This window comes from Mesoplodon densirostris, chromosome 5 (assembly GCF_025265405.1).
Source record: "Mesoplodon densirostris isolate mMesDen1 chromosome 5, mMesDen1 primary haplotype, whole genome shotgun sequence".
Taxonomy (NCBI): Eukaryota; Metazoa; Chordata; class Mammalia; order Artiodactyla; family Ziphiidae; genus Mesoplodon; species Mesoplodon densirostris.
In genome coordinates this window covers 98,996,379-99,008,610 of record NC_082665.1, presented here as the reverse complement: position 1 = coordinate 99,008,610, position 12,232 = coordinate 98,996,379, and positions in this window count along the sequence as shown.

The window sequence follows — 12,232 nt, the reverse complement described above, 5'->3', positions numbered from 1 at the left end:
GTAATTCTATTTTTAATTTCTTAAGGAACCTCCATACTGTTCTCCATGGTGGCTGTATCAATTTACATTCCCACCAACAGTGCAAGAGGGTTCCCTTTTCTCCAACCCTCTCCAGCATTTATTGTTTGTAGATTTTTTAATGATGGCCATACTGACTGATGTGAAGTGATACCTCACTGTAGTTTTGATTTGCATTTCTCTGATGATTAGTGATGTTAAGCATCCTTTCATGGCTTATGCCACTATTTTAAATAGGATCTTTTAAACAGATCACTTTTGTATATTTTGTTTCTTGTTCAGTTTTAGTTATTGATTTTTTTCATATGGTCTATTAACTAAAAAGAAATTTCAGATCTTAAATTTTATCTTGGAGATCATCCTAGCAAGTATTCTTAACGTAGGTAAAAATACTAATAAATAAAACATGCTATTTGCCCCACACTATTACAAGCATTTTACTAAGTGCTTTAATTTTGTTATTGCACCTAATATCCACAAAAAAAATACTATGAGGTTGACAATATTATCATCCCCATTCTCTGGCTAAAAAAACACATAATGAAGCTCATGAAAGGAACCTCTAATGGTTATCAGCTAGTAATTGTCAGATTTAGGGTGTGCATCCTCATGTGTTATTCAGTAACTCCAACTCATAACTACTAGAGTTGCTTCCACCTCAATATTATAAAAGAATGTAGCTGAAACAGAACTAGATACTAGGCCTGCCAAATCCAAGTCTGGCATTCTTTAAAGTATAAACTTTGCTTTCCAACTTCAACAGGGAGTTTCAAGTATAACCATGATAGTTTGTTTTGATGTTTTCTCTTTTTTCTCATTGTAGTAATTTGTGATTTTTTTTTTGTAATCTCACATATTCATGGAGCTATATTATTACCTAGAGTGGGATTTCTCAACTTTAATTATATTGATATGTTGTGTTGGATAATTGTTGAAGCAAGGGGATTGTAGGATGCTCTGCATTGTAGGATACTGAGCAGTATCCCTGGCCTCTACCCACCAGATGCTAGTAGTATTCCAAAGTTGTGACAACCTAAAATGTCTTCAGATGTAGGAAAATATTACATAGGTTGCAAAAGTTGCCCCTGGGTAAGAACCACTGCTCTACAAATTTAGGTCACAGGATCATACCTTTTTCTCTTTCCCTAAGCCATTTTTTATGCTCCTAAGTCCTTAATCGTAGTGTCAGGCACATTCTGTTCCTTGGCAATTATAGAATTTTAGAAGGCATAACGAGCTTTTTTTTTTTTAAGTTATTTTAAAGTGTTATCATTTATAACATCTCTTTCTCTACTTCTTTCCCCATATGAGATAGTATTTTTTTAAATTAATTAATTTATTTTTTAGCTGTGTTGGGTCTTTGTTGCTGTGTTTGGTCTTTCTCTAGTTGCGGCGAGTGGGGGCTACTCTTTGTTGTGGTGCATGGACTTCTCATTGTGGTGGCTTCTCTTGTTGTGGAGCATGGGTTCTAGGCGCATGGACTTCAGTAGTTGTTGCTCATGGGCTCAGTAGTTGTGGTTAGCGAGCTCTAGAGCGCAGACTCAGTAGTTGTAGCACACAGGCTAAGTTGCTCCACGGCATGTGGGATCTTCCTGGACCAGGGCTTAAACCTGTGTCACCTGCATTGACAGGCAGATTCTTAACCACTGTGCAACCAGGGAAGTCCCATGAGGTAGTATTACATCAACATAAAAAGATCCTCTAGTTTCTTTTTAAAATATTTGAAAGAGAAAATTATTATCAAGGCAAATAACTCAGGAATTTATCATATACCAGACTTTCTTAAAATGGAATTCCTACAAAAACTCTATTACTAAGACCCTTGTCACTTTCCCTCTTTTGTAATCTTTAGTAAGAAATCATTGTGATTGGTTAGGCAGAAGTATATTTCCGAAATAAAATGTCTTTGATATCTCTTTCTTCTCTAACCAAGTGTTTTTTTTTCTTTTAAGTAAATTTACAAATAATTATTTATAAACGACATAAAATTCTACTCCCGTTTTTTAGTCAGATTGTTACTCCTGAGCATGGTATAGTTTTCATTACAGCAATTTAAATCTATACACCGTCCCACATTTGCCTTCTTTATGTTAAGATTTCATATTTATCTCATTATACTTAATCTCAGTATTGTTATTTAGAAGAATAAAGACATTTAGCTGCATTCTAAACACACTAATTTTTCCTTAGAAATAGTAAGTATCCACACCACTGTTTTTCTTCTCTGTATTTTAATTGATTCACATCATATTATTTATTATTGACCTTTCCTCAGGCATTTGCTGTCCTTTTTGAGATTTAAGAATCTTCTTGATTTGCCAGTGAATGTCCTGAAAAATATGTCCTCTACGCACCCATGAGATGTACTTTGCACTGCAGGAGCGAGTAATTTTGTTAGCATAATCATGGTCCAAAAAACCAAATCCTGTTCTTTGATGCCACTGATGCAACCAGCTGTTCATTTTTCATGTCTTCCAAAGGTATGACCTTCAAATGGGGAAAAAAGATGAAAATGAAAAATGAAAACACCACCTGGATTCCATGTCCTTCAGTTCCCTACATAATACTTAAAAAGCGGCAGTGACAGACTCAAGGTTTGTCATTATTGTTTTTTTGTTTGTTTTTTTCTTAACTCCAGTATTAATCTCGTGTGTGTCAGCTCAACTGGCTAAAAGGTTAATGAGATTTTGTTCCTAGTTGTGGGAGAAATCTCTCTCACATTTTACTCACAGGTTCTAAGAAGCTAGCCTAGCACCTGATCAACTGATTAGCCATGACTCTGTTGCCCTTTGAAAGGTAATCGCCAATCTTTATATTTGATCTCTTCTTACAAGTATCCTTCAAACCTGGCAAATTTTCCAAATTTTTGCACTGTTATGTCCAGTATTGAATATTATGTATTTGGAAAAGCCATATTTACTTTTATTACACCTTCAGATGCCATAGAGCTCAGCTGATTAAGAGAGAAAAAAACTCTGTTACGATTTTTTTCCTTTGTCTATATTTTGACACCTTGGTTTTCTTCCACTCATTGAGTATCTTATTTTATTTTTTATAAATTTATTTAATTTTATTTATTTTTGGCTGCATTGGGTTTTCGTTCCTGCGCGCGGGCTTCTCTCTAGTGGTGGAGAGTGGGGGCTGCTCTTTGTTGTGGTGCACAGGCTTTTCATTGTGGTGGTTTCTCCTGTTGCAGAGCATGGGCTCTAGGCACACAGGCTTCAGTAGTTGCGGCTCACAGGCTCTAGAGTGCAGGCTCAGTAGTTGTGGTGCAGGGGCTTAGTTGCTCTGTGGCATGTGGGATCCTCCCGGACCAGGGCTCCACCCCGTGTCCCCTGCACTAGCAGGCGGATTCTTAACCACTGCGCCACCAGGGAAGCCTGAGTATCTTATTTTTTATCAAAAGTTTTCTCCTTGGATTATTTCTCCATCCTCTCTGACTAAACTGATCCTAAGTAATTGTTTAACAATGTCTCTAACTTTTTTCTTTCCAAGTAGTGTTTCCAACTTCCATTTATAACACTTTATATCAGAGAGTTTCTCAGACAGTAAGAAAAAGTTAGCATAAAGCCAACAGCTATTTGGAAATGATCCCTTACTGTTCTTCACTTCCATATACACAGTTCTTTACAACTCCTCCAAGAAATGTTTCTTTCATCCATTCACTCTGCACATATATTCCATCACTGTTCTAAACTCTGAGGATTTGGCTGAAAACAACATCACAAAGACCATACTCTCGAGATGCTTACTTTAGCATAAGAGGAGGCAAAGAGAGGGCAAAATTTCATTCAATACATACAATAATTTCACATCTTAATGAAAGGTATGTAGAAAGTGAAACAAGCTGATACATAGGAGAAAAGTGACAGGTCCCTGCATGCTTGGGAACACTGCCTTGAAGACAGCTTGGCCAATTCTGTCTTTCTTTTGGCTCCTGCAAATGCATGAACATGTTGGCCAATAGTATGTACACCTTGCCCTGATTCTGGAACAGCCACTCATCCTCGAATAGCAGCAAATAACTCCAGAACCTCAAATTAGAGCTGAATTTGTTATATATTTATTTGCTTACTATTCCTGAGAACTATTTCAGATGTTGGAATAGATATAAAATTTATACATACCCAGAAATATAAGTAAATACCTGAGTCATTAAGAAAATAGATTTAGGTAACAGAAAAAACAAAGTTCAATTTCCACAGTGGCTGCATGCTAGTTATGAATTTGAGCAAATTTACATCTTGGAGCCTCAGTTACCTAACTTATAAATTCGAGCAATCCTGTGAGCAATCTATGTTATACATTTGGAATGAGAATAAAACATAATATCTAACCTAAAGCAAATAACTGAATACATAGCATAAGATAGGCAAAGTATGGGTTATCTCTTATTTCTATACATGTTTGCTATGATACTACATTTGTCTAGAAAAAATTTTAAGACAGTAATTGTTACTTGTGGTAACAATAGCACATTGACTTTTCTAGCACAGTTCCCGATTTATAAATTTTATTCGATTTTTAAACTATCAAGCCTGGCTTAGTTTCCCTTAGTTTTCTGCTTGAAAAAAATAGGAATAAATTATAGATACACCAAATATACTGTGCTCTGTATATTGATAAATAGGCCTTGCTTTTCTTGCTTTCTTGGCTGGCAGTACCATCTCCTGTACAAATGATTTAGAGGCCAGATGCAGAGCAATTTGAGATGCAGATACCCCCTACTGTGAAGCAAGTATTGCCCTAGAGGCTCTTATCCTGCCTGGTTATAATTTTGTTATAAAGCAAATAAACTTTTTACTCTGGAGTATTCATCAATCTGTAGCAACAGAATCATTAAAGATGAAAATTTACATGACCATATTGGTAGACATGTTGTAATGGTCTGCATCATAGCATTAATGGCAACAAATAAATTCTAGGATTTTTTCCAACCACACTTATTATTGATGGAAGCTTATATGCCAGCCCCCTGTTTTGTTCTTGTTGCTTAAAATGCAGAAAAATATTCTCAGGAAAATGTTATAAAGCATAAGCCTAGATAACTCAATTAAAGTATTTAAAATCCTGAATAAGGAGTCTTAGAAATAATCCAAGAAATATATAGAGTTTTATGTAAAAGAGAAGCTGGTATTGAAAGGGGGAAAAATAAGATTGAGGTGAAAGATGAGTTGGTTCTTTGGCCACATTACATTGGTTCATGTCCTATCCCTGAAAATACAGACATGGGCTGGGAAGATTTTGATTATCTTTCTGCCTATCACCCATGTAACAACAAGAAAATGTGCACAGAATTTTGTAGCACCATCAAGTAAGTATACCACCAACTTAATTACTGTTAGAGGAAAAAACTACGTATTTTAAAAGGAAAGAGAAAGTCTGGATTTCCTTTTAACGTTTGGATAAAGAGAAAAAAACACTGAAGGGAGAAATACAATTCAATTTCATTTTTTAAGAAGCCCATATTTGTAAAATATCAATCAAATTGATGATAGGAGAGGACTTTGTAATTGTAAGTTAGCCTGGATAACACATAAATTTATTTTTAATACAATATGATTATATGTTTTTATTTCCTCTGCTTATGAGAGCATCAACAGCTGTTAGTGAGAGAATAGGCTTTCTTCTGAAAGATTCAATCTGAAGGAGAATAAATATATGCTATAAATTCAGATTTCTAAATTTCTCATTTTATCTAAGTGGCAAGGTACTCTTTTTATGAGTGATCTCTTCAAAACTCCTAAAATAAAAAAAAAGTTTATACTTCTGGATGGAAAATATTAGAGTAATCATGAAATAAACAAACAATATCAGCAAAGTCAAAATTTCTTAATATCTGCTAGACAGCACAGGAAGGATATTTAAACATGAGTGAACAACTTGCTTCTCTGGTAATCATTCATCATGAGGAAAAGGAAAGGGGGTGGAATCAGTAAGGAAATAATGACAAAAATATGTCTAACCATTTTTATTTGTCATCTACAACATTTCCTGCTGATCAAACTGGCTTCTATGAATGGCTAATGAGAAGAAAATGAATATTGAAGTGCAAGAAAAAATTTTTAAGAGGTTTGTCTCCTTTTCATTAGAATGTACCATGGGGATATAAAAATAGAGGAGAAATGAGATTTAACATCTTTTTCTCTTCAAATGATTTGTTTACTTCAAAAAGAAATAACAAAGTTCTGGCATGTAAGAAGCTTAGAAGTCACCACTCTATCCTAACAAGTAAAAGCTGAACAAACTGAAAAATCAACAACTCATGTTAGATGTGTAAGAAAGTTAGGTCAGAGACAAAGAGCTGCCCCCAAATTGGAGAGACTGACAGGCAAATACAGAGAATCACAACTTACTGAAGAAAAAACCCATGAGGTGAAATCTCCCTGGGAGACAGTGCTGGGGTAAGGAAACCTGAACTGTATTTGATGAATTTCTGGAGACTCACTGTGTACAACTCTGAGAGTTAAAGTCTTCAAAGAGACCCGGTCACTGGGAAGCTATCCACTTTTGTGAGTTTTGGAACCTACTAGATTCTCACGGTGGATATCAGATAAAAATCTCCTCATGCTTTTGGCATGGGGAGAAGAAAAGGAATTATTTTGAAACACTCCAGAGCATTCTGTATTTCTTAACAATGTCTGCCCTCAGGGAAAACTATTTAGCCAGAGCCTAACCTGCTGGGGTTTTATCAGAGCCTCACTGACCAGAGGGAATTGAAATACCAAACTCCAGATAGTTTTAGCCTTCCACATAGAAGAAGAGAAATACTCCATTCCTGCATACTATAGCCATCCTGTCCCACTTGAGCAGGGGGGTGGGGGGTGGGTTGGGGAGGAGAGGACTGAGAAGCAAATGTGAAGTTCAGTCTAAAGGCACAAGCTCACTAAGAGACTGAGACCTAATCATAGAACTATAGAATGTTTCCACTTCCCTACATATTACCACCATAATACTAAAGGTCTATTTACATTTCCTTTTACCTAGTAAACCATGCCTGCCTATCAAGAAAAAATCATAAGACATACTAAAAGGCAAAAAACACACAGTTCAAAGAGACAAAGAAAGCATTAGCACCAGATTCAAATATGACAGGGATGGTATAAGTATCAGACCAGGAATTAGAAAAAAAAACAATGATTAATATGCTCAGGACTCTAATGGATAAAGCAGACCACATGCAAGCACAGATAGATAATGTAAGCAAAAATATGGAAATTCTTAAGAACCAAAAATAATACTATAGATCAAAAACACTGTAACAGATATGAACAATGACTTTAATGGTTTCTCAATAGACTGATACAACCTGAGGAAAGAGTCTATGAGCTTGAGAATACCTCAATAGAAACCTCCAAGACTGAGAAGTAAACAGAAAAAAAAAAAAAAGAAAGAAAAACCCAGAAGAGTATGTCCAAGAAATGTGGGACAACTATAAAAGGTATAACATGCACATAATGGAACTACCAGGGGAGAAGAAAGAGAGGAAGGAGCAGAATAAATATTTGAAAAAATAGTGACTGATAATTTTCCCAAATTAATGACACCAATCCACAGACCCAGGAAACTCAGAGAATGCCAGGCAGGACAGATGCCAAAAACTTTATAACTAGACATATCTTTTTCAAACTATAGAAAATCAAAGATAAAGAAAAATATCCTAAAAATAGCCAGAGTGAGGAAAAAAAAGTCTTACCTACAGAGGAACAAAGATAAGAATTGCATCCAACTTCTCTTCAGAAACTATGCAAGCAAGGAGAAAGTGGAGTAAAATATTTAAAATGTGGAGAGAAGTAAAACCCACCAACCTAGAATTCTGTACCCTGCAAAATTATCCTTCAAAAGTAAGGAAGAAATAAAAACTTTCTCAAAAAAAATTGAGGGATTTTATTACTGGTATACCTGCCCTGCAAGAAAAAAATTTTTTAAAGTTCTTTAAAGAGAAGGAAAATAACAAAGTTCATAAACATGGGTCTACATAAAGAAAGGAAGAGCAGTGGAGGAGTGGTAAGTGAAGGTAAAATAAAAATGTTTATTTTTTATTCTTAATTGATCTAACAGATAACAGTTTGTTAAAATAATATCAACAATGTTAATATACACAATATGTAAGTGTATATATATATACACACTCAGGTATATTTATATATAAGTGAAATGGAGGACTGCAATGATACAAGGGATAGAAGGAAGGAATTAGGACTATTTTGTTATAATATACTCACATTACTTATGAAGTGGTTTAGTATTATTTGAAAATTGATCTGGATTAGTTGTAAGTGTAAATTGCAAACTCTAGAGCAACCACTAAAAAGTAAAAAAAAAAAGTATAATTGGTATGCTAAGGAAAGAGAGAAAATTTAGTCATATGGGAACTTCCACATCTTGATAAAGAATAACTACAAAACTCTACAGCTAACTACATATTATTGGTGAAAAACTTGAAGCTTTTCCACTAAGGTTAAGAACAGGCAAAAATATCCCCTCTCACCACTTCTTTTCCACGTTGTATCACAAATCCTGGCTAATGCAGTAAGACAAGAAAAGGAAAAAATAGTATCAAAAATTGGGGAGAAAAAGTAAAACTGTGCAGATAATGTGGTGATCTATGTAGAAAATCTGAAAGAATTGACAGAAAAACTCCTGGAACTAATAATCTATTGTAGCAAAGTTGCAGAATACATGGTGAATATACAAAAGTCAATTGCTTTTCTATATACCAAAAATAAACAAGTAAAATTTGAAATTAAGAATATAATTTACATTAGCACCCGCCAAATGAAATAGATAGGCATAAATCTATCAAAATATGATATCTATATGAGGAAAATTACAAAACCATGGTGAACAAAATCAGAGAAGAACTACATAAGTGGGGAGATATCCCATGTTCATGGGTATGAAGATTCAATATTGTCAAAGATGAAAGTTCTTCCCAACTTGATCTCTAGATTCAGTGCAATCCCAACCAAAATCCTAAAAAGTTACTTTGTGGATGTTGACATAGTGATTGTAAGGATTTTTGGAGAGGCAAAAGACCCAGAATAGCCAACACAATATTGAAGGACAAGAACGAAGTTGGAGGACTGGCACTATCCAACTTCAAGACATACTATAAAGCTATAGTAATCAAGACAATGTGTCATTGGAGAAAGAACAGGCAGATTAAGGGAACATATTAGAGAGCCCAGAAATAGATATGTATGTATAGATAGATAGATAGATAGATAGATAGATAAATATAATTGCCTGATCATTGAAGAAGTAGCAAAGGCAATACAATGGAGCAAAGATAATCTTTTCAACAAATGGTCCTGGAAAAACTTTATATCCACATGCAGAAAAGCTAAACACAGACTTTACATCCTTAAAAAAAATGAACTCAAAATAGATCACAGAAGTAAATGTAAAACAGAAAACTATAAAAATCCTAGAAGATAACATAGGAGAAAATCTACATGACTTTGAATTTGGAGATGACTTTTTACATGTATTGCCAAAGGCATAATTCATGATGGATAGAATTGATAAGCTGGACTTGATTGAAATTTTCTGTTTTGTGAAAGACTGTTAAGAGAATGATAAGCCACAGACTGGGAGAAAATATTTGAAAAACATATATCTGATAATTGACTTCTATACAACATATACAAAGAACTCTTAAACTCAACAATAAGAAAACAAACAACCTGATTAAAAATGAGTCAAAGATCTGAACAGAAGCCTAATCAAAGAAGATATACAGATGGCAAAGATGCCTGTGAAAAGATGCTCCATATCACGTATCATCAAGGAAATGTAAACTAAAACAGCAATGAGATTCCACCATATACCTCTAAGAATGGCAAAAATCCAGAACACTGACAACATCAAATGCTAGCAGGCTTGTGGAGTAATAGATTCTCTCATTAATTGCTGGTTAGAATGCAAAATGGTACAGACATTCTAGAACACAGTATGACAGTTTCTTACAAAACTAATCATACTCTTACTATACTATCTAGTAATTGTGCTCCTTGGTATTTACCCAAAGAAGTTGAAGGCTTGTGTCCACACAAACACTGACTACATGGATGTTTACAACAGCTTTATTTATAATTACTCAAACTTGGAAGCAACCAGATGTCTTTCAGGAGGTGAATGGATTAATAAACTGTGGTACATCCAGACAATGGAATATTATTTAGTATTAAAAAGAAATGAACTGTCAATCCATTAAAAGACATGGAGGGAACTTAAATGCATTTTACTCAAAGAAGCTAATCTGAAAAGACCACATATCATTCCAACTATACAACATTCTGGAAAAGACAAAACTGTAGAAGACAAAAAAAAAAAAAAAAAATACAGCAGTTACCAGTGGTTAGCAGGAGGGAGGGATGAAAAGGTGAAGCTCAAAGGTTTTTTTTTTTTTTTTTTTTATGGCAGTGAACCTACTCTGTACGATACTATAATGGTGGCTACATGTCATTATAAATTTGTCAAAACTCATAGAATTTACAATACCAAGAGTAAAGCCTAATGTAAACTATGGCCTCTTGGTGATAATGATGTGTCATTGTAGGTTCATCAGTTGTAACAAATGCATCGCTCTAGTGGGGAATGTTGATAATCAGGGAAGCTATGCATGTGCGAGGGCAAGGAGTATATGGGAAATGTCCTTACTCTTCGCTTAATACTGCTGTGAACCTAAAACTGCTCTTAAAAATAGACTATTTAAAATTATGGGGAACTTACTGCAGTAATTATTTCATAATACATGTAAGTCAAATCATCATGCCATACACCTTAAAATTATATAATGATGCATGCCAATTATATCTCAATAAAACCAGAAAAAAAAATTGTGGGGGAAAGAATTACACCAGTCCTGCTCTAAATCTTGATAGATACTATGCCATACGTTCTGTGCTGAGTTTATGTCAAAGGCCAGCCGTAAAGTCTCCTGGGATACTGATGCATTTCGTGAGATTTTTAAACCATTTTGATCTATTTTTATTGTTGCTATTTGTTTGTAGAATCAGGTCTGAAATGAATGAATAATGAGCCTCTAAGAAGAGTCAGACATAGCACATTTCTTCTGGCTCAACTGGGACAAAATAACCATTTCTTTTCCTTTATTTTTCTTTCTTTCTTTTTTTTATGTTATATGCACTAAGAATCCCACTTAAGTGGAGAGCTGAGAATCTCTGAAGAAAAGTAACTATTCAGGGCTTCCAATTAAAAATGCTGTAGATCTTTTCAATGTCAGTGTTACAAGATGCCGGGAAAACTGCTGCTCACCATGCTGTAGAGAGGTCCTGAAATTGATTTTATATTTTAATATGTCCTGTTAAGAATGGTGACTGATCAGAGATTTTGCCCTACTTGCAAATTCCCAATTTAATGAATACTGGCAGAAGACTTGAGAGCCCTGGTCAGAGGCAACGGATGGCATTAGTCACAGCATAGAAGAACACAGAGCATCATTGTGAGTTTCCTGGCATTAAAATTCCCACAGGGCAATATGATGAGAGCCAAGTGATACCAGAACATCAGGCAGGTGGGATATGTCAGACCTTTGTGGAGGTCTTTGGATAACTGCAAAGATTTCACAAAAAGGCACTGCAGATGAGTCTGAGCAGCAGTTCTTAAAAGTGTGGCCCCAGATAAGCAACACTTAATGTCTTCTGGGAACTTGTTACAAATGCAAATTCTCAAGCTTCAGGCCAGACTTAGAGAATCAGAAACTCTGGGGTTGGAGCCCAGCAATCTGAGTTATAACAAACCTCCAAAAGATTCTGATATGCACTAAAGATTGAGAATCATTAAATTAAAGGAAGAACACAAAAAGCTTGATTCATAAACTCATAAAACAATGGTTCTGTTAATGTTTTACAAGATATTGCCTTTGCTAGAATAATTACCACAGCTATAGCTTGAGTATAAAGTGTGTTTCATTTATTTGTTCATTTATTTATTTTTTCATTCATTATTCCATGTACTGTTAAACTCAGTCACTATTAATTGAGTACTCATTATGTATGAGATAACATTATATGTGCTTAGGAGACATCAGAGAAGAAAGCAATAACGGATATGAAGTGCCACAATACTCAAATTAAATTTAAAGTTTCTCATGAAGTATCAAATAATTTTAAGTTATACATAATAACAAATAGTTGAATAGTTATTATCCACCCTTAATAAACATTAAAATCACCTGAAAATCTTG